Genomic DNA, 19,845 nt, shown 5'->3' with positions numbered 1-19,845 from the left:
CCCACCATGAACCCTATTGTTATGCCCCCTTGTAATAGCTCCATCCACCCGAGGAAATAGTCTTTGAACGTTCACTCTATCTATCCCCTTCATCATTTTATAAACCTCTATTAAGTCTCCCCTCAGCCTCCTCCGCTCCAGAGAGAACAGCCCTAGCTCCCTCAACCTTTCCTCATAAGACCTACCCTCCAAACCAGGCAGCATCCTGGTAAATCTCCTCTGCACTCTTTCCAGCGCTTCCACATCCTTCTTATAGTGAGGTGACCAGAACTGCACACAATCTTAGAAATCTTAGAAATCTTAGAATCTTAGAAACCCTACAGCACAGAAAGAGGCCATTCGGCCCATCGAGTCTGCACCGACCACAATCCCACCCAGGCCCTACCCCCATATCCACCCACTAATCCCTCTAACCTACGCATCCCAGGACACTAAGGGCAATTTTAGCATGGCCAATCAACCTAACCTGCACATCTTTGGACTGTGGGAGGAAACCGGAGCACCCGGAGGAAACCCACGCAGACACAAGGAGAATGTGCAAACTCCACACAGACAGTGACCCAAGCCGGGAATCGAACCCAGGTCCCTGGAGCTGTGAAGCAGCAGTGCTAACCACTGTGCTACCGTGCCGCCCTTGAAGCACTATTCCAAATGTGGTCTCACCAAGGTCCTGTACAGTTGCAGCATAACCCCACGGCTCTTAAACTCCAACCCCCTGTTAATAAAAGCTAACACACTATAGGCTGCCTTCACAGCTCTATCCACTTGAGTGGCAACCTTTAGAAATCTGTGGATATGAACCCCAAGATCTCTCTGTTCCTCCACAGTCTTCAGAACCCTACCTTTGACCCTGTAATCCACATTTAAATTAGTCCTACCAAAATGAATCACCTCACATTTATCAGGGTTAAACTCCTTTTGCCATTTTTCAGCCCAGCTTTGCATCCTATCTATGTCTCTTTGCAGCCTACAACAGCCCTCCACCTCATCCACTACTCCACCAATCTTGGTGTCATCAGCAAATTTACTGATCCACCCTTCAGCCCCCTCCTCTAAGTCATTAATAAAAATCACAAAGAGCAGAGGACCAAGCACTGAGCCCTGTGGCAACCAATACACCAAATTGCAGGAAATGTACTTCCCCACTAACTTTATAACATAACCAAAATACTTTGTGTCACACTCCCAGCTGATATGTAGTTGTGAAGATTGAATACAAACTCTTTCTGCCTTTTCAAAAGGCTCTCTTCTCCCTGCCACAGCAAGATGAGTCTTCCAATGTCCTTTCAATGTTGTTCCACCCAATATTCTGAGTAATTGCAAGCAGCTCCCCTTTTTTGTGTCAAGGTGTGAATACTTGTTGCTTGATTTTTCCATTTTTTTTACAGATCACATGGGTCTGTTTCCAGGAAGAATTAGTCTGATCACAGCATCCCCCATTCAAAACATTTTGTTTTACCTTAAATTTAAAGAAGACAGTTTAAAACATAACCGTCATATAAAGTCCCACATTCATAACAAAAGTAATTTTGTAATAAATTATTTATTATACAGGATAGAAACTTTGGCGGTATGGTGGCATGATGGTTAGCACTGCTACCTCACAGTGCCAGGTTCGATTCCTGGCTCGGGTCACTGTCTGGGTGGAGTTTGCACGTTCTCCCCATGTCTGCATGGGTTTCCTCCGGGTGCTCTGATTTCTTTCACAGTTCGAAAAACGTGCTGGTTAAGTGCATTGGCCATTCTAAATTGTCCCTCAATGTATCTGAACCTGCGCCGGAGTGTGGCGACTAGGGGATTTTCACAGTAACTAGATTGCAATGTTAATGTAAGCCTACTTGTGACTAATAAATAAACTTTAACTTTAACTTTAGGTGCCTTTTGATCCTGACAACAAAGCTCACACAAGTACTATGTACCTGAGAACTTCTAATATCAATCTGTATGATGATTTCTCTGCCCACTAACCTGCCAATCACAGAACATTTCAAAAATTAATGGTCTTGGCCTTTTACCAAAGAATTTAGAAATAGTTGTCATCCACAGTCACAACCCCAAGGTTAAGATGTTTCATTTGTTGTGTAATGAGGGACCTTACAGTTTGATCTGATTGTGTAAATTAAAATAAAATGACACTTTAAATAGCAAGATGCTGCAATGCTTTTTCTGTAGCACAGTACGGCTACCTCGAACAAAGCCAGAGGCATTTGGGATTGAACTCACATCCCTTGAATTAATTAATTAATATTTTAGACCTCCGCTGTGTGGGCCAACATACATTCACAACATAAATTAAATCTGCTTGACGAATTGAGGCTGGTATTATTTTGTTGAAAAAATATGTTGTAATCTACGGATTTAATCCTTCATGTGATTGAAAAGTGAATGCTCTTTTGAAGGTCTAATATTATGTTAAAGGCGCTAAGTAAATGCAAGTTGTTGTTGATGATTGGTCCAGCATTACAGAAATGCAAGGAAATGAATCAATAAATGCAAAAATTCATTTTTCCCGTCCCTTTCTCTTTAAAGTTCTCAAATGTGTTCTCCATATCTATGTTTTCTATCACTCTTTGATTTCCTTCAATCTGGCTTCTGTGCTCCTCAAAACTCTCAGACTATCCTTTCTAAAGTCACCAAAAACATTCTTTATAACCATCAGCACAACTGTTAACCTTACTTGTCCTCTTGCCCTTTCTATCATTAATTCCACCTTTGTGCTCAGCGTTCCTGTCACTCCTCTTGCCTCCACTCTAACATGTGCCAGTAAGGCCAGCACATCTCCTGTAATGGGTGTGTGTCCAACCACCACCCCACCCTGTCCAAGCAGTCATATCTACTGTGCCTGCAGGCTCCAGCCTTTCTCCCCTTCCTTTCCCTATTGTACATGCTCCTCTTTGATGATGTGACTATAACCAATAGGCCACCTTTCACTGGCGATACCCAACTCTCATTCTGCCACCATTCTTTATTCCTCAACAACCTGTGGGCTGTTCAGATGATGATATATCTCAGACAATCAACAATTTCCTTCAAATCAACACCAACAAGATAGGAGCCATCCAGGTTTTTAGTCTGACAAAAGTTAATAATGCTGCAAGTATCATTAAGTGAAACATTAAAATCTGTAGTCATTATCTATTACTGGCAACTTTGATATTAGAAACTTCTTATAAGAAATGTTCCCATTAATATTAATACAGCAGATTGCCTGCTAAGTATTTTATTATTCATGTGTTTGCTTCTATTAACGACAGAAAATAATAGCTAACTGATGGAACCATCACTAATTGACTGCACCATACACTGAATAAAAGTTGCCAATCTTTATTTTTTGTTGGAATGGCTTGTAATTTCCAGTGTTGACTGCTTCTTCAATGCGATGAATTGCACATATATTACATCCACCAGAGCAAGTGAATTAGTATTTGGGAACAGGTCACTATGACCAGATCTTTCCCAGGCCCATGGAGGTGCCTTTGGAGGTTGGTGGGGAAAGTGGAGGGGAGAGGATGGGGGGGGGGGGGGGGTGCTGCCCGTAGAATTTTAGAAGTGAAAGCGTTTAGCTGGATCCCCAAAGCATTTCCTGCCTCCCCACGCTTCTTATGGAGACAGGAGAGAACAGGCAGAGGAAAGGTGCCTAGTAGTGGGCAGGTGGTTGAGCTACATAATGGGCATTTCACAAGGAGGCTGCAATCTTGCTGGTATCACGTGGGATCCCAAACCAATGCCCACCCCACCCTACATCCCCACCCACTACTCACTGAGTAAGAGGAGGTGGCTGCAGAGTGGGAGGTGGAGGCTGCATTACATATAATTGAGATTTAACTGTTGCCAGCACAAAATTGCATAGCTGCTGTCTCCCCATCTGACAACGTTACCACTGAGTGTGGAATACCTGCAGACGGATCCACGTGAGGATCTTGATGTCTCAGCCTCTCCCCTGATTCTGATGGCTGTTGCAATGCTTCCCTGCCACTCCTGCTGCTTAGGCCTCAGCTGCATTCCTTTGGCATGCGGCTGGGACTGTCAGCCTCCCCTGTAGTGGGGCTTACTGGCCCCTGCAACCCCTTTTGTCACCCACCTGCTGTCTTGAGTAGAACATGAAGGGTGCGGCGGGGGGGGGGGGGGGGGGGGGGGGGGAGGTGAGGGGAAGTTGGTGGTGGTGTGGACAGCCTGTTGATTAGCCAAATGAGGCTGGTAGGCATGCTACTGAAACATGTACGATCAGGCTCCAGAAATGATCCCTTCATCATCAGATTCCTGACATCCGCAGCAGAATTCAGCACAATATGTTGCTTTTAAAGATTTAATATTTAATTGCCTGGTACCCAAGGTAGGCATCGCAACTGTATAAATGAGTAGACCTTTTGCACAAATGGTACCAATATCTTTGCAGGGATATTTGCCAGGGCAGTTGTGGAGGATTTAAACTAGAGTGGCAGGGGGATGGGAACCTGAGTGGGGAGACACAAGAGAGTGAAACAAAGATAGAAATGAAAGTCAAAAAAGCAGAAAGCAAAACGGGAAGGCAGTGGAAACATGAGCGAGCAGCAATAGGACCATAATACAAAAAAATGGATGTGTAAAAATGTTAAAGGACAAGTTTAAAGGCAACATATCTGAATGCACAGAGCATTCACAATGAGTTAGAATAATTAATAGTTCAGATAGATCTGAATGGGTCAGACATGATTTCTATTATGGAGACATTGCTGCAGGGTGACCAAGCTTGGGAATGGAATATCCAAGGGTACTTGATATGTAGGAAGGACAAAAGGGAAAAGGAGTTGTCTCAGAAAGAAGGGGTGGAAAATATTAGTGGGAGTTGCCTCTTAGTCTCCAAACAATAGTGGTAAGATAGGGGATGGCATTAAACAATAAATTGGAGATGAATGTAACAAGTGTGCTACCGTAATCAAGGGTGACTTTAATCTACATCGTGAGTTGGCTAAGATTGATTTGGTAGCTTCATTAAAAGGCATGATGGTGGATAGGCAATGACTAATAATTAAAGAAAGAACGTGTGCATTATACCAGTTATACATTCCTTTCTGGTATTAAAAATACAACAAGAAAAGTGGTCCAATCATGGCTAACAAAGGAAGTTAAAGCTAGTGTTAGATCTAAAATGGAGATATATAAAGTTGCTAGAAAAAGTAGCAAGTTTGAGGATTGGGAGCAGTTTAGAATTCAGCAAAGGAGGATCAAGAGATTGATTAGGAGGGTAAAAATGGAGTATGAGAGTAAACTTGTAGGTAACATAAAAGAGGACTGTATAAGCTTCTATAAGTTTTTACAAATGAAAGATTAGCAAAGACAAATGTCGCTTACACTCCAAAATGGGAGAATTTGTAACAGGAAACGAAGAAATGGCAGAGCAATTAAAGAGCTATTTTAGTTCTGTCTTCACAGAGGACGACACAAAAGGAGGAATTGAAGGAAATTTGTATTAAAATTAATGCTGGAGAAATTAATGGGACTGAAAGCTGATCAATCCCCAGGGCCTTATAACCTACATCACAGGATACTAATGGAGGTGGCCTTGGAGATAGTTGTCATCTTCCCAAATTCAAAGGAACAGTCCTTACAGAATTGAGGGTGGCAAAGGTAACCCCACTATTTAAAAAAGAGGGAGGGAGAAATCAGGGGATTACAGACTAGTTAGCCTAATATCAGTGGTAGGGAAAATACTCAAGTCTATTATAAAGGATATGGTAACAGGACACTTAGCATATACATAGCTTAGAGAGAGTGCACACTGATTCCTGGGGAAGCTGGATTGCTGTTTGAGCAGATATTGACTTGGCTTGTTTTCAGTGGCATTTAGAAGAATGAGAGGGGATCTCATTAAACCCTATAAAACTCTGACAGGGTTGAGCAGGTTGGATGCAGGGATGATATCTCCTCTGGTTGGGGGCTGAGTGTTTGGAACAAGTTGTTACAGTTTCAGGGTAAGGGTAGACCATTTAGGACTGAGATGAGAAGAAACTTCTTCACTCAGTCGGTGGTGAACCTGCAGAATTCTCTACCACAGAAGGCTGTGGAGGTCAAATATATTTAAGAAGGAAATAGATAGATTTCAAGACTCTAAAGTCAAGGGTATGGGAAGAGAGCCAGACTATAGTGTTGAGATAATGGATCAGCCATAATCACATTGAATGGTGGAGCAGGCTTGAAGGGTCGTATGGCTACTCCTGTTCCTATTTTCTACAATTCTGTTTCTAGCACATCAATTGTGAATTATACATGTATATCAGTGCCAGATTTAATTTTGCTTGTATTTTCCATTTTGTATGGCTATGAATTATCATGCTAACTAAAACAGTTTTATACATTTCTTTTTAGACACACCAAGATGAAGACAGCTACCAATATATATATTTTCAATCTAGCCGCAGCAGATGCTCTAGCAACAAGCACAATGCCTTTCCAGAGTGCTGATTATTTAATGGGGTCTTGGCCATTTGGAGACATGTTGTGTAAAATAGTGGTCTCCATTGATTATTACAACATGTTTACCAGCATCTTCACACTGACAATGATGAGCGTTGATCGATATATTGCTGTGTGCCATCCAGTGAAGGCATTGGATTTCCGTACCCCTTCAAACGCAAAAGTAATAAATGTTTGCATCTGGCTCCTTGCCTCAGTTATTGGCATACCTGTTATTGTGCTTGGGGGCACTGGAACAAGAGATGGTGAGTTGTGAAGCTTCATCAAAATTAACTTCATTTAGCTGGTTACAGAGTATTCAAAAAGCCTGATTCTTATTTTAATGTATTTCATTTTTGCATATGTTAGCTTATTTTGCCATCGTTTGTTCAGCTCTTGCTCACACTGATGGGTTTTAATGAAGGGTAGAACACTGAATATGCAAAAAAAAAGCTTCCAGAGCAAATTAAAAGTGAATAAAGTAGCCGATGGGCAGGATTTTCTGCCTCTGCCCCGGTGGCGGGTTTTCCAGCAGCGGAGGCAGTTCGCCATTGACTGGTGGCGAGCACCTCTGGTCTCTCCAATGTCATGATGTGGAAATGCCGGCGTTGGACTGGGGTAAACACGGTAAGGAGTCTAACAACACCTGGTGTTGTTAGACTCCTTACTCTCCAATGTCTGCAGCACTTTGCGCAACTCAGCCACCCAGCCACAGGAATCCCGCGAGTGGAAAACCCACCACAGGGGCTCACGTTCAGTGGGACTGGAAGATCCCGCTAGTGGAAAGGGCCGGAAAACTCTGCCTTGGATGATGTTCCTCTGTAATGTAAAGAAAGACCTTTTAAGGTATTGGAGCTGTCCCAAGCTGCTTTATTGAAATGTTATCAGTCAAGATTTAACACCAAGCCATTTAAGGAAAAATAATATTAGGACATATGCGTTAGAGAGGTAGATGTTTAGGAGATCCTTAACTGAGGAGAGAGAAGTAGAATAGCAGAAATTTTCATGGCATTTCAAAATTTAGTTCAGGATTTTCTGCTCCTGTTTTCGGGCAACAGAGCAGAAAATCATTCAAGAAGTTGAAATCGCATTTCACGCCAACCTAAACACGTGACGTAATTGTCCCCCCACCAATGATATATCGCGTTTCTCAACATTCAATGTCGGGAACATCATTTCCATCCATTTCCATAGAATTATCAGGCCTTCAAAACTGATTCATCCCTTCCACCCTCTCCGTAAGAAAGTCCATTCAGATCAGCGTAAGAGCAGACCAGCATGAAATCTGACTGGTCTTCCAAGGCGCACACCGGCTGAGCAAACTTCCCAGAGGGGCTCAGGTGAGAACATTGTTCAGGGCAGGGACAGAGGGTCCAAGCCATGCTCCCAGGAGCTCGGGCATTGCTGGGACGTTGTCAGGAGCAGTTCTGGGGACAGTACTGGAGGAAGGGTGTGTTGGGTTGGGTGGTGCTGGGATTCCTTGTGAAAACTTGTGCGTTGGGGCAGAAAATAGTGCCCTGATTTTTGCGAAACAAAGGGCCCGATTTTACCATCGAGCTGCACCCGTTTTTGGGAGCGAAAACTTGGTAAAGTTGGGCGTGAGGCAAGTAGCGCGATCCGCGCCTGTCTCCACGCCAGTTCCCCCTTTACCAAGGCCCGAAAATGGCTGCGATCGGGACCACGCCCGAAACGGGCGTGACGGCCATTTAAATGCATTTTCATGTATTTAAGTGGAGTTACTGGGCTGCACGCCCAACCTTACCAGCACATCCCCCTTTACTACTGCGTTTGCCCATCCAGAATCAGCGTGAATAAGTCCGATTCGGACATTCCAATTAGTAAGGAGGTGAATGTCAAGTTGTCTGATGGCTCTCTGCTTGAGATCAGTGGTGGGTGGGGTCCTCTGCCACTCTGTTTGAGATCGGTAGGTGGGGGGGTGGGGAAGGGGGGTCCGCTGCTATTCTGCCTGAGATCAGGGGGGGGGGGGGGGGGAGGGGAGGGGGGTCCTCTGCCACTCTGCCTGAGATCGGTGGGGGCGAAGGGGGGAGAGGCCCGCGATCGGTCTGGGTAGTGGGGGTGGGGGGGGTGGGATAAGGGGGTCAGTAATGTAGTGCGGGTGGGGCAATGTCTGTGGGGGCCAGGGAGAGGCATTATCTGACCTGGAGCGATGTGACAAGGGAGCGTTTACCATTTTATTTCTGCGCATATGCAGTTGGAGGCTCCGATTGGAGCTGCAGTGTTTCGGGCACGTTAAGCCCCGCCCACAGGCTTGTGCAGCGCGATTTGGAATCACTGATATTTTTTCAGGCAGAGTGCGGATGAGGGTGCCTGAGAACGGGTCTAAAAGTCGGATCTGACACACTCCCAGTTTCAAGTCCACCCAGCGCTTAGAATCAAAATGGTAAAATAGGGCCCGAAGTTGTCGGTGGGACAGATTCAATCCATGTAATGTTGTGGGACCTGCCTCTTGATGTTTTTGAGACTAAGTCCCAAACTATGGCTGCAATGTTGCCTTTCCTGCCGGCTATTGGCCTTGGCCTGTTTCCAGCAAAATTTCACCCTTAGAGCTTAGACAACCGAAGGCACAGTCCTAATAGCGGAACAATTAAAATGGGAGTTGCACAAGAAGAACTCAAAATTCATAAAACCATAGAGTGATATATATAGCACAGAAGGAGGTCCATCATGTTTACCTTGGCCCTTTGGTTCCATCCGCTCCCATAGCCCTGAAAATGATTTTCCTTCAAGTATTTATACAATTTTAAATGCATTATTTAATCTGTTACCATCACCCCTCATTACCATCATGTTCCTAACAGCTTTTTATGTTGAAAAAAGGTTTCCTCATATTACCTCTGATTCTTTTATCGATCACCCTTTTTACATTTACGAAGTTTATAAGTTTATTATGTTTTAGGACAGTTTTAAATTTAGGGCAAATGAAAGGCTTCATGTGATCAGAGTTGCAGTTTGCCTGAAGGTAAGCCTGGGCGGTTTGATATTTAGACATAAAAGGAAAGCTTAAATTCGTTCAACTAGGAAACTATTTATGCTTTGCTCTGGGCCTCTCAAAGTTCCGCAAAGTCTCATACAGTGGCTAGGATTAGAGATGGGACTGGTGTCGAGTGAACAGATTTTGGTGTGGTGGAAGAAGACAAGGTTTTCCCAGAAATTAGCAAAGGCCGATGGTAGGCGGGAAAAGTGGCATTCAGCCAGCCGAGGGCAACGGCGGCCTTTCCTGCTGTACAGTGCGGCTTTTAGTACCAAAACTTTCATCTCTGGGTTCCACAACGTATCACTGGCCTCTAGTTCACCCGCCCCACTATCACCTCAGTGCTGCAACCATCGGGGTGCCACATTTAAAGGCTGCCTCAGCGCACACCAACTACATTTCATAGGTTGCCGGGAAGTGATGGCTGCCAGGAAATCCAGCTGGTTTCAAACACCTCCCCGGAAAGATTCCTGGATATGGGAGGGGCCCGACGTGATGACCTCTACTCACGCACAGGAGGAAAACCAGCCAGCAAGTTCAACAACCAGCATGGGAGGCGATGGCAGCTATGGCCTGTGCTAAGGCCCTGCAGAAGAGAACAGCCATCCAGTGCAGGAAGAGGATGAATGATCTCTTCCGTTCTGCCAGGGTAAGTCAATCTTCTCACACAAAAACAGAAAATGCTGGAAAATCTCAGCATGTCTGATAGCATCTGTGGGGAGAGAATAGAGCCAACGTTTTGAGTCTAGATGACCCTTCATCAGAGCTGCTCTGGACAAAAGGTCACCCAGACCCGAAACCTTGGCTCTATTCTCTCCCGCAGATGCTGTCAGACCTGCTGAGATTTTCCAGCATTTTCTGTTTTTGTTTCAGATTCCAGCATTCACAGTATCTTGCTTTTATTAAGTCAATCTTCTCATTACTCTCAACTCACACACACACACCCATCACATATCCACAGGGATTTCACTCACTGCCAGCTCTCCCACACAGATCTTCATCTCCCCTGGGTAGAGTCCTCATCGCCTCACTGGTCAATCTCAGCATCTACACATGCCAGAAATCCTGATCAGGCGTCCTGTTTACACGCTCTCCATCTGTATTCCCGCAGGGAAGTTTGGCTCACAACTAGAAGGAGAGATCCCAGTCAGACAGATGGATTCCAGAACACAAGGCCCTCATGGACTTTGAGGACAGAGCTATCTAGGGGGGATGTCGACCTCTCCTGAGCTGATGGTGATAAACCAAGTGAGGATCCAGCACTGCACCATCCATCAGACAGCAATGCTGTGAGTCATGACTAAAGGCCTCTGCCATGCACTAGGGAACTCTTCTTTCTATTGCAGGCACATCTGGGAAGCAGCCCAGGGAGTTCCCCAACCAGGTCCTCAACTCCAGCCCTGACAGCAGCACAGAGGGGGGATTCACAGACCCTGATGTCGAAGAACTGTCATGGCACTCACCCACAGCCTCCACCAGCGCAGACACACAGCTTGGTGTGACCTAATTCTAGAGTAGGCTCGGGGTCACAACCTGGTTAGCACATTACACTTTCAGATCCATAGCAAGCGGTGGCCTGGACATCGGAGGACTGCTGATGGGCAGGAATGTGCTGATCCCGGTCAGGTGACGTGTCTCTGTACTCGGTCATGCCTCAGTAGCTGGAGTGCCACATGAGTGCAGTCGATGGCACCCTGCACCTGTGGAAAGCCAAAGATTTGTGCAAAGTCCATTGCTCTTGCATTCTGGTTGGCCTAATCCCAATGGAAATGGATGAAGTTGTAAGCCCTCGCAAAGATTGTGTCATCATATCCTGGATGCACTTATGTGCAGAGGCTAGTGAAATTCTGCACCAGTCACCTATGCAGTCCTGGAAGGAGTCACTGCTGTAAATATTGAGCACCACTGTAACTTTCAGCAACACTAGCAGGGGATGTCCTCCAAGTCCCTGTGGCACCAAATCCTGAAGATGGTGGCAGTTGTGACCAAGCAGTTCCCTGGGCATGTGTCGTTTTTGGCATTAATGGTTCTTGGACATCTGCAGGTATGTTCAGCATTGCTTGTATACCCTGTTAATAGTGAGGCACCTCTGAGCAACAGATGTCTGGGGTTTTTCCTTTGTGTGCACAGCAGGTCCTGCCATGCCTTTCTTTTCACGATTCTGCTTCTGTCTTTGGCGAGCTGAGTGCCGACTTTGACATATTCTTCTTCTCTCCAGTCTTTCATTGAGAAGAATGACAGTGAGTTCACCAGGCTCCATGTTTCACATGTTTTGCACTGCAATATCAGAGAGACTTGACAGTCAGCTTCTGCCTCCTATGGGCCACTCTTTGCACATGTCTCATCTGAAGCTACCCTTCAAAGCCCAGTGGTTCATGTCCTGGCCACAACATTGATGCCCAGTCCCTCATTCACCTGCTGGTTGGGCAACACTCCTCACCATCCTTGCCACGCACCACATGACCAAGTGGCCACAGCTTTGGCCATTATGCTGCATCCTGAGTTCTCATTTCAGGCACAGCCATTGTCCAAAGCTTCACTCTAAGGCCTTGCACTCAACCTGGTCTATGGGGGGGTTCTTATCAATACTCATTGCAGCACACAGCCAAGCATTAGGAACATTTACCTTGGGCAGTGTGCCATTGCCAATTCTCTAAGGAAATATACTTGCATTCCCAGTCAGCCAATGGTGTGAGCACACAACTGCAGTTAATGATTTTGGAAGTCAGTGCTCCAAGGGTTAACTGCTGAGCAGCAATTAGCGACACTCACACACACAAGTGGCGCTTAAGCAGGCATAATTGCGTGAGTAATTAGACTCCAGGCATGTCAATGGAATTACAGCTGAACGGTCTCATTGCAATGGGGCAATAATCACTTACATCCTGCCTCCAGAAGCCACCCCCCCCTTCCTCCAGATTTGAAAAGAACTGTTGGTCCATGATGACTGCCCACACACCCACTGAGCAGTGCTTGCCTTCCTTGCCCTCTGTGAGGCCCTTCCAGGATGCCCATAGCCCAGGAACAGAAGGCAACCTTAGGAATGGTGCTTTTTACACTTGACCCTCTTTCCCCCAGTTTCCCCTGAGTCAAACCCCGACTCAATGCTCCCGATCACCCCTGAATCAACCCCCCAGTCTGCCCTGAGTTAACCACTTTTCCCGCGAGTCAACCCTGTCTCCCCTCCTCAAACCCCAGCCGGTATTTTACGACCTCGCTCCGGTGAGGCTCGTAAAATCTCGCCCGAGGCCAACGTGGAATTCCGTTCTGCGAGCCGACCCGACCCAATTCCAGGGTGGGCGTGGCAGTAAAATTCCATCTCCCGTCTCCACTGACTCAACTCCATCTCCTCTGAGTCAACCGCCGGTCTTACCAACTAGTATTCTCCCCAGTACCCTGGGGTCTACCTCCAGTTTCCCCAACTAGGCCCCCAGCACCTTGAGGTTTTCCTCCTGGCACCCTGGAGCTTCCCCCTGATCTCTCCCAAGTCTTCCCCATGGTCTCCCTGACTAGGCCCCTAATACCTTTGCAGTGTTACCCCACCTGCCCCGCTACCCTCTGACTAGGCCCCCGGTGCTCTTCCAGTCTCACTCCAGTGTTATATGAGTTTCTCTCGAATCAAAGGCTGGTTGCTCTGAGTCAAAGGTCCATCACCCCTGGGTCAGGGCCTTAATACGTGGAGCTCCTCCACATTCACTGAACTTTCCTTGGAGAGTTGGTCACCAGGTTTACGCATTTTGAAGCTAGTTATAAGTTGCACTGTTCTGAAATCACACTGCTGTAGATGGATTATTTGATGCACAATTCTGGCATATGAACCCGATAATGAGATGCTAATGTATTATTAAGAGATTCCTGACATGAAACCGTGGGAAACACTTCCCATCACTGAGCAGGGGAGGGGAAGATCATGGAACCTTTCATACCAACATAAACCGCCACTTTGGCCTTCTCGCAATATTTTCCGTTCCCATCACCGGACCTGTCCAACACTAACGGGAGCGGAAAATCCTGGCCAATGGTTTCAGTCTTTCCAATATTTGATTGGAAGAAATTTCTACTCATCCAGTTCTGGATGCCAGAGAAACAGTGAGAAGAAATTCGAGGCACTGGTAGGTGATGTGGTGGTGAGTCTGTGTGCCTTCAGTGTACGTGTGAGATCGATCATTGTTTTTCGATGATGCTATCGAGGGATAGATAGGAAATGGGGCTTCCCTTGGAATGCTCACTCGCTTAGTAATAGATTCAGTTAACATCTCAGAATATCCGATGTCAGAAATTCCACTTGGCATTATCCAGCACTTAACTAAATCAAAAATAAAATTAGAACTTGCCTAATTGTTTGACAATCTGTTACAAGCAGGGCACTTGCTCAATTTGGATATGATTAACAGGCGCCCGCTTGCTGCAGTTTTATGTCTTTATTCCCATAAAACCACGCAGCGCTGATGGTTATTCTACAAAATCCTTTTTGTCTTATGGTGTTCAGCATTGGTTTTGTTTTGTCCATTAAGACTTAATTCACTAAGAAATTGCAGCGCAAAATGCAGAATCATTAATTTCCAATCTAAGCTATAACAATCCTAAACTCAACTCACAGGAGAGAGTGTAAAATATGTAGGTACAATTGACTTAAACATGAGTGTTAAATCTAGCTTTGGCTAATTTGGTTAAAAGTGTTGGAGCCTTCGTACCCATGTTAATCTATAGCACTGTAAGCGGTAGATTAGATAAGTAGCACGAGTTTAGAAATTCTGCTGTCTAATGCTGCTGTATGAATACTAAAAGGATTAATTTTACAAAGTTGCATTCCCTTCCCCTTGCCCACCAGCATTGCATCTTGCTGCACGGTGGCACAGTAGTTAGCACTGCTGCTTCACAACGCCAGGGACTCGGGTTCAATTCTGGCCTCGTGTCACTGTCTGTGTGGAGTTTGCACATTCTCCCCGTGTCTGCGTGAGTTTCCTCCGGGTGCTCCGGTTTCCTCTCACAGTCCAAAGATGTGCGGGTTAGGTGAATTGGCCATGCTAAATTGCCCCTTAGTGTCATGGGCCTGGTAGGGTAAATATGTGGGTTACGGGGATAGGGTTTGTTGTCAGGGCAGATTCAATGGGTCAAATGGCCTCTTTCTGCACTGTAGGAATTCTATAGTTCTATGATCGTGAGAATTTGGTCACCTTTAATTGATGCTCCAAAATTACTTACTAAAGGATATATTTTCCTCGCCTTGCTAATTTTGATGAAAATGAAGAGTATGGATCCAAAGTTGAAACAGTGCTTTATGCTCAACTTATTTTTTGATTCGTGAACAGAGGAAGACAAATTCAGTTGCTGGCAGATGTAAACAGGAAAATGAGAACTGATTTAATTACTTGGAGAGATACACAGGAAAACAAAAACTATTTTTACTCCTTTGTGAAAATATAAAACCAGCGAGTCACTCTTGAAGTGAGGCTAACAACGAGATTATAAACAGTTAGAATTGGGCACTTGTGACTTTACAGGCACTAACCTTTATGGATAAGAGTATTCTAGCGTTCTCATGGCAACAGGAACTGAAACACAATGTTTTGAAATTGACTTGTTGATAAACCATTGAGAAGTCGCACAATTTCCATATATGCAATTTTTATTTATCAATGTCAATCATACTTTTGAAAGAAATGAAGTCGGAAAAAGACACCAAACCAGCTTTCACATTGTCCATATTTTATAATGTGTGATCCATTGTTTCTTGAGGTAATCTTCTAAATGCATCCTCTTTACATCTGTTTACCAAGATGTGCTAAAGCTGATCTCCTGCTAAATAACCTACATGCTAATTGGTGCCTAAATCATTTTCATTTGGTTCCAAATTGCGACAAATGAATCTTGTCATGAAGAGCTGAAGGCCAAGCAGAAATTCTCTATTAATTATTTGCATATAGGCAATTATCAAGCCTGACTTATGGAACCAGGCCTTCGTACCCATTAAGCACGCTTTGGTACATTTCATTTAATTGAAGTTTTCCAATATAATTCACAATAATATGTGAAGATGCTGTTGAAATTTATTTACAGTCCTCTTACAAAATCTGTTTTCCTATTAATATTCAGGTTTGTTAATTAGGACAAAGTTAGTTGGGCATTCAGTTACACACATACAGCTTGTAACCTTGGAATTCCCAGTTTAAGTAGTTATATTTTACTCGAAATATTCTTAAACAAGTGCTGTGATGAGATTTGACTCGGAAGCAGTACAGTAAGGAAAATGCATAATTTTGTTGAAAGGTCTTTGGATTTCTATACTTTTAAGAGTGTTTAAAAAGCACGTTTGAGAGTTTGCATCTATTGTAGAAGGAACAATTGTAATTTTCTTGAATAATAAGAAATAAGGTTTTCATAGAGGAGAAGGACCTGGGTGGATGTACTGCGGGCTTGCGGTGGACTGAAAAGTTTGAGTATGTGGAATTTAACAAAGAGGTTGTGCTGGAATCTTTGAATGGCATCAAGATAGATAAGTCGCCGGGTCCGGATGGGATGTACCCCATGTTACTGTGGGAGGCGAGGGAAGAGATTGCAGAGCCTCTGGCGATGATCTTTGCGTCGTCGATGGAGATGGGGGGGTGCCGGAGGATTGGAGGATTGCGGATGTGGTTCCTATTTTCAAGAAGGGGAATAGGGATAGCCCAGGAAATTACCGACCGGTGAGTCTAACCTCAGTGGTTGGTAAGCTCATGGAGAAGATCCTGAGGGACAGGATTTATGAGCATTTAGAGAGGTTTAGTATGCTCAAGAATACTCAGCATGGCTTTGTCAAAGGCAGATCGTGCCTTACAAGCCTGGTGGAGTTCTTCGAAAATTTGACTAAACACATTGATGAAGGGAAAGCGGTAGATGTGGTTGATATGGATTTTAGCAAGGCGTTCGATAAGGTCCCCCATACGAGGCTTCTAGAAGAAGTGAGAGGGCATGGGATCCAAGGGGCTGCTGCCCTGTGAATCCAGAACTGGCTTGCCCAAAGGAGGCAGAGAGTGGGTATAGATGGGTCTTTTTCTAAATGGAGGTCGGTCACCAGTGGTGTGCCCCAGGGATCTGTTCTGGGACCCTTGCTGTTTGTCATTTTCATAAATGACCTGGATGAGGAAGTGGAGGGATGGGTTGGTAAGTTTGCCGACGACACAAAGATTGTTGGGGTTGTGGATAGTCTGGAGGGATGTCAGAAGTTACAGAGGGACATAGATAGGATGCGAGACTGGGCGGAGAAGTGGCAGATGGATTTCAACCCAGATAAATGCGTAGTGGTCCATTTTGGCAGGTCAAATGGGATGAAGGAGTACAATATTAAGGGAAAGACTCTTAGTACGGTAGAGGATCAGAAGGACCTTGGGGTCCGGGTCCGTAGGACTCTAAAATTGGCCCCGCAGGTGGAGGAGGTGGTTAAGAAGGCATATGGTGTGCTGGCCTTTATCAATCGAGGGATTGAGTTTAGGAGTCCGGGGATAATGATGCAGCTATATAAGACCCTCGTCAGACCCCACTTGGAGTACTGTGCTCAGTTCTGGTCGCCTCATTACAGGAAGGATGTGGAAAAGATTGAAAGGGTGCAGAGGAGATTTACAAGGATGTTGCCTGGATTGAGTGGCATGCCTTATGAGGATAGGCTGAGGGAGCTCGGTCTTTTCTCCTTGGAGAGACGTAGGATGAGAGGAGACTGAATAGAAGTATATAAGATGTTGAGAGGCATAGATCGGGTGGACTCTGAGGCTTTTTCCCAGGGTGGAAATGGCTGCTACGAGAGGACACAGATTTAAGGTGCTGGGGGGTAGGTACAGGGGAAATGTTCGGGGGAAGTTTTTCACACAGAGGATGGTGGGCGAGTGGAATCGGCTGCCGTCAGTGGTGGTGGAGGCAAACTCAATCGGGTCTTTTAAGAGACTCCTGGATGAGTACATGGGACTTAATAGGATGGAGGGTTATAGGTAGGCCTAAAAGGTAAGGATATGTTCGGCACAACTTGTGAGGCCGAAGGGCCTGTTTTGTGCTGTAGGTTTTCTATGTTTCTAAGAGTAAGTAAATCATAAGAAATAGGAAATGGCCATGTGACCTAGTGGCCCTTGACTAAGCTGGAAACAGTACCAGCTGGATGGGAGTTAAGAAAGAAGTCATGTGGTTGACACACACCCTTGAGAGTTATAAGCAGAGGAACTAGAGGGTGAAAATGATCAATACACAGATATATACACAACAAGAAAGCAGACAGAAACAAAAAAAGAACACAGACAATTATTATCGGGGGAAGATGCAAATCATTCTCAGGAAAAGTTTTTATTTTTGTTAGAAAAGGACTACTTGGAGGTACTTTGTGCGCTGGCCAAAGATATCTAAAATCTATAAGGCTGTGTGAATAGTTCAGAGACATTAAAGAGTTGGACGTTTTCCCAGAACTGGCCATATCCTGAACCAGGTGTTGGTCGGCTGAAATAGAACTCTGGAAAGCTACATATTCAGGATGATTGTAAACTGAGGGAGAGAGGGTTTGTAGAAGTGTGCCTTGCTGATGATAAATATACCCGTAAAACCTAAAGATGAAAAATGTTGTCAATTGACCTATCCTTCGTGAATAAAGAACAGCATATTGTAGAACTCTGTAGCTCTACGTAGTGCCACGTTTCTGTGGGGAGTAATGTAGGTGCTTGTATAAGATGTATCCTTGTTCTATCGACTATTTAAAGTGAAATTTATCTTTTTATTTGAAGTATTAATTGGCTGTTAATTCATGTGCAATTTGATTCATGTTAATGTAAATACTACAAAAAGTGAAATCTTGGTTATTTCTTCAATTGGGGGTTATTCAGTAAATGTAATTGTTTTGATTTACGGTTTCCTCCTGGGGATCGTAGCAGCACAGTTAAAATGATACCAACTTTAGTTAACAAAGCTTAGCTGTAATAGTTTTGACTGTATATGTCATCATAATGGCTGCTATTTTTCTTCTTCAACAGGTATCGTCGAGTGCGAGTTGCAGTTCCCACATCCCTACTGGTACTGGGATACCATACTGAAAATCTGTGTTTTTGTCTTTGCCTTTATTGTACCAGTCCTCATCATCTCTGTCTGCTACAGCTTGATGATTTTGCGTTTGAAGAGCGTAAGACTGCTGTCTGGTTCCAGAGAGAAAGACAGAAACCTCCGTCGGATCACACGGATGGTCCTCATTGTTGTAGCAGTTTTCATCATTTGCTGGACTCCCATTCACATTTTTGTATTGGTCAAAACTTTGGTAAATGTGCCGGAAACGGCAGCGGTATCTGCCTGTTATTATTTTTCAGTGGCTCTCGGATATACCAACAGCAGCCTTAACCCCATTCTCTATGCTTTTCTGGATGAAAATTTCAAAAGGTGTTTCAAAGATTTTTGCTGTTCCTCAGGACTGAAGCTGGAATTACAGACCAGCAGCAGAGTAAGGAATACCACACACAATCCCACTTTGTTTTGCAATAATGTAGGGAACGCAAACCGGCAAGTATGACTAGCAGTGGAAATGTCATCTTTCTCACCACAAGCGAGAGATGACTTTCAGGATTCAGGTCTGACTCAAATTACTTCTGCAGTTTAATCTTAGTTTTGCTGATTAAGAAAATGAGGTCTGTTTAGCATTACAATAAATACAATGCTTTTGTCTGCCTGTGCTCATCAATAAGAGATCAAATGATCAGTATGCATGGGAAAAGAGTTTCATATTAATATTCTTATCTTCAGCACAAAATAGCAGATGTTTAGCATCTAAGCTGGATAATTGGCATTGATTCTGAAACAATGCTGCACTTACGTTCCCATTTCATTGGGAAATAGAGCATGTCAAATTAGCTTGGCAAGCATATGACAGAAACATTTTGGAGTCTTTGCTCCCATTGTATATTAGCAACAAGCAACTGACATGTTGTGATGCGAAACAATTTCAAATCTTAAGCGAGAATCTTAATTCGGATTAAAAGAAGCCATCTACAGTCAGTCATGTACAAAAATATATCTGTCATATAATGTATTGTTATATGACGATTTATTCATGTTGAAATGTAAAACACATAGAACATTTCCGGTATCTAAAGCAAACACAAATTGAATATATTATGCCCAAAGGCAATCTGTGGAATGTCATTGTTGAAAAATAGATATCTTTGCAAACCACAAGCAAAAAGCTTTTGATCGTCAGCCACAGTTTGGGTGTAGCAATGCATTAATGAACATATGGCTGGAAGATAGTGTGAATGTAAATGACTGTGTTCCACAGCTGAGATTCAGGTAACAAAGTGAGCTTTGGAAAAAAGCAACCAAGCCTGCATCAACAAATGAAAAGCCCTTATTTTGTAAAATAACATGCAACAGAAATGGTTAAACTTTGTATCGGAGAACTTACGAGGTCCAATTTTACAAATGTG

At 44.3% G+C, this 19,845-nt stretch overlaps 1 pseudogene; it reads left to right on the top strand.

The window, feature by feature from the left end:
• LOC144496103 (delta-type opioid receptor-like) overlaps nucleotides 1–19,022 on the top strand; it is a 40,856-nt pseudogene extending 21,834 nt beyond the window's left edge.
• Nucleotides 19,023–19,845: the final 823 nt, after the last annotated feature.

The sequence above is a fragment of the Mustelus asterias genome, chromosome 7 (assembly GCF_964213995.1).
Source record: "Mustelus asterias chromosome 7, sMusAst1.hap1.1, whole genome shotgun sequence".
Lineage (NCBI taxonomy): Eukaryota > Metazoa > Chordata > Chondrichthyes > Carcharhiniformes > Triakidae > Mustelus > Mustelus asterias.
Note: the sequence above shows the minus strand (reverse complement) of the source record. Positions and strands in the feature narration are given on the sequence as shown.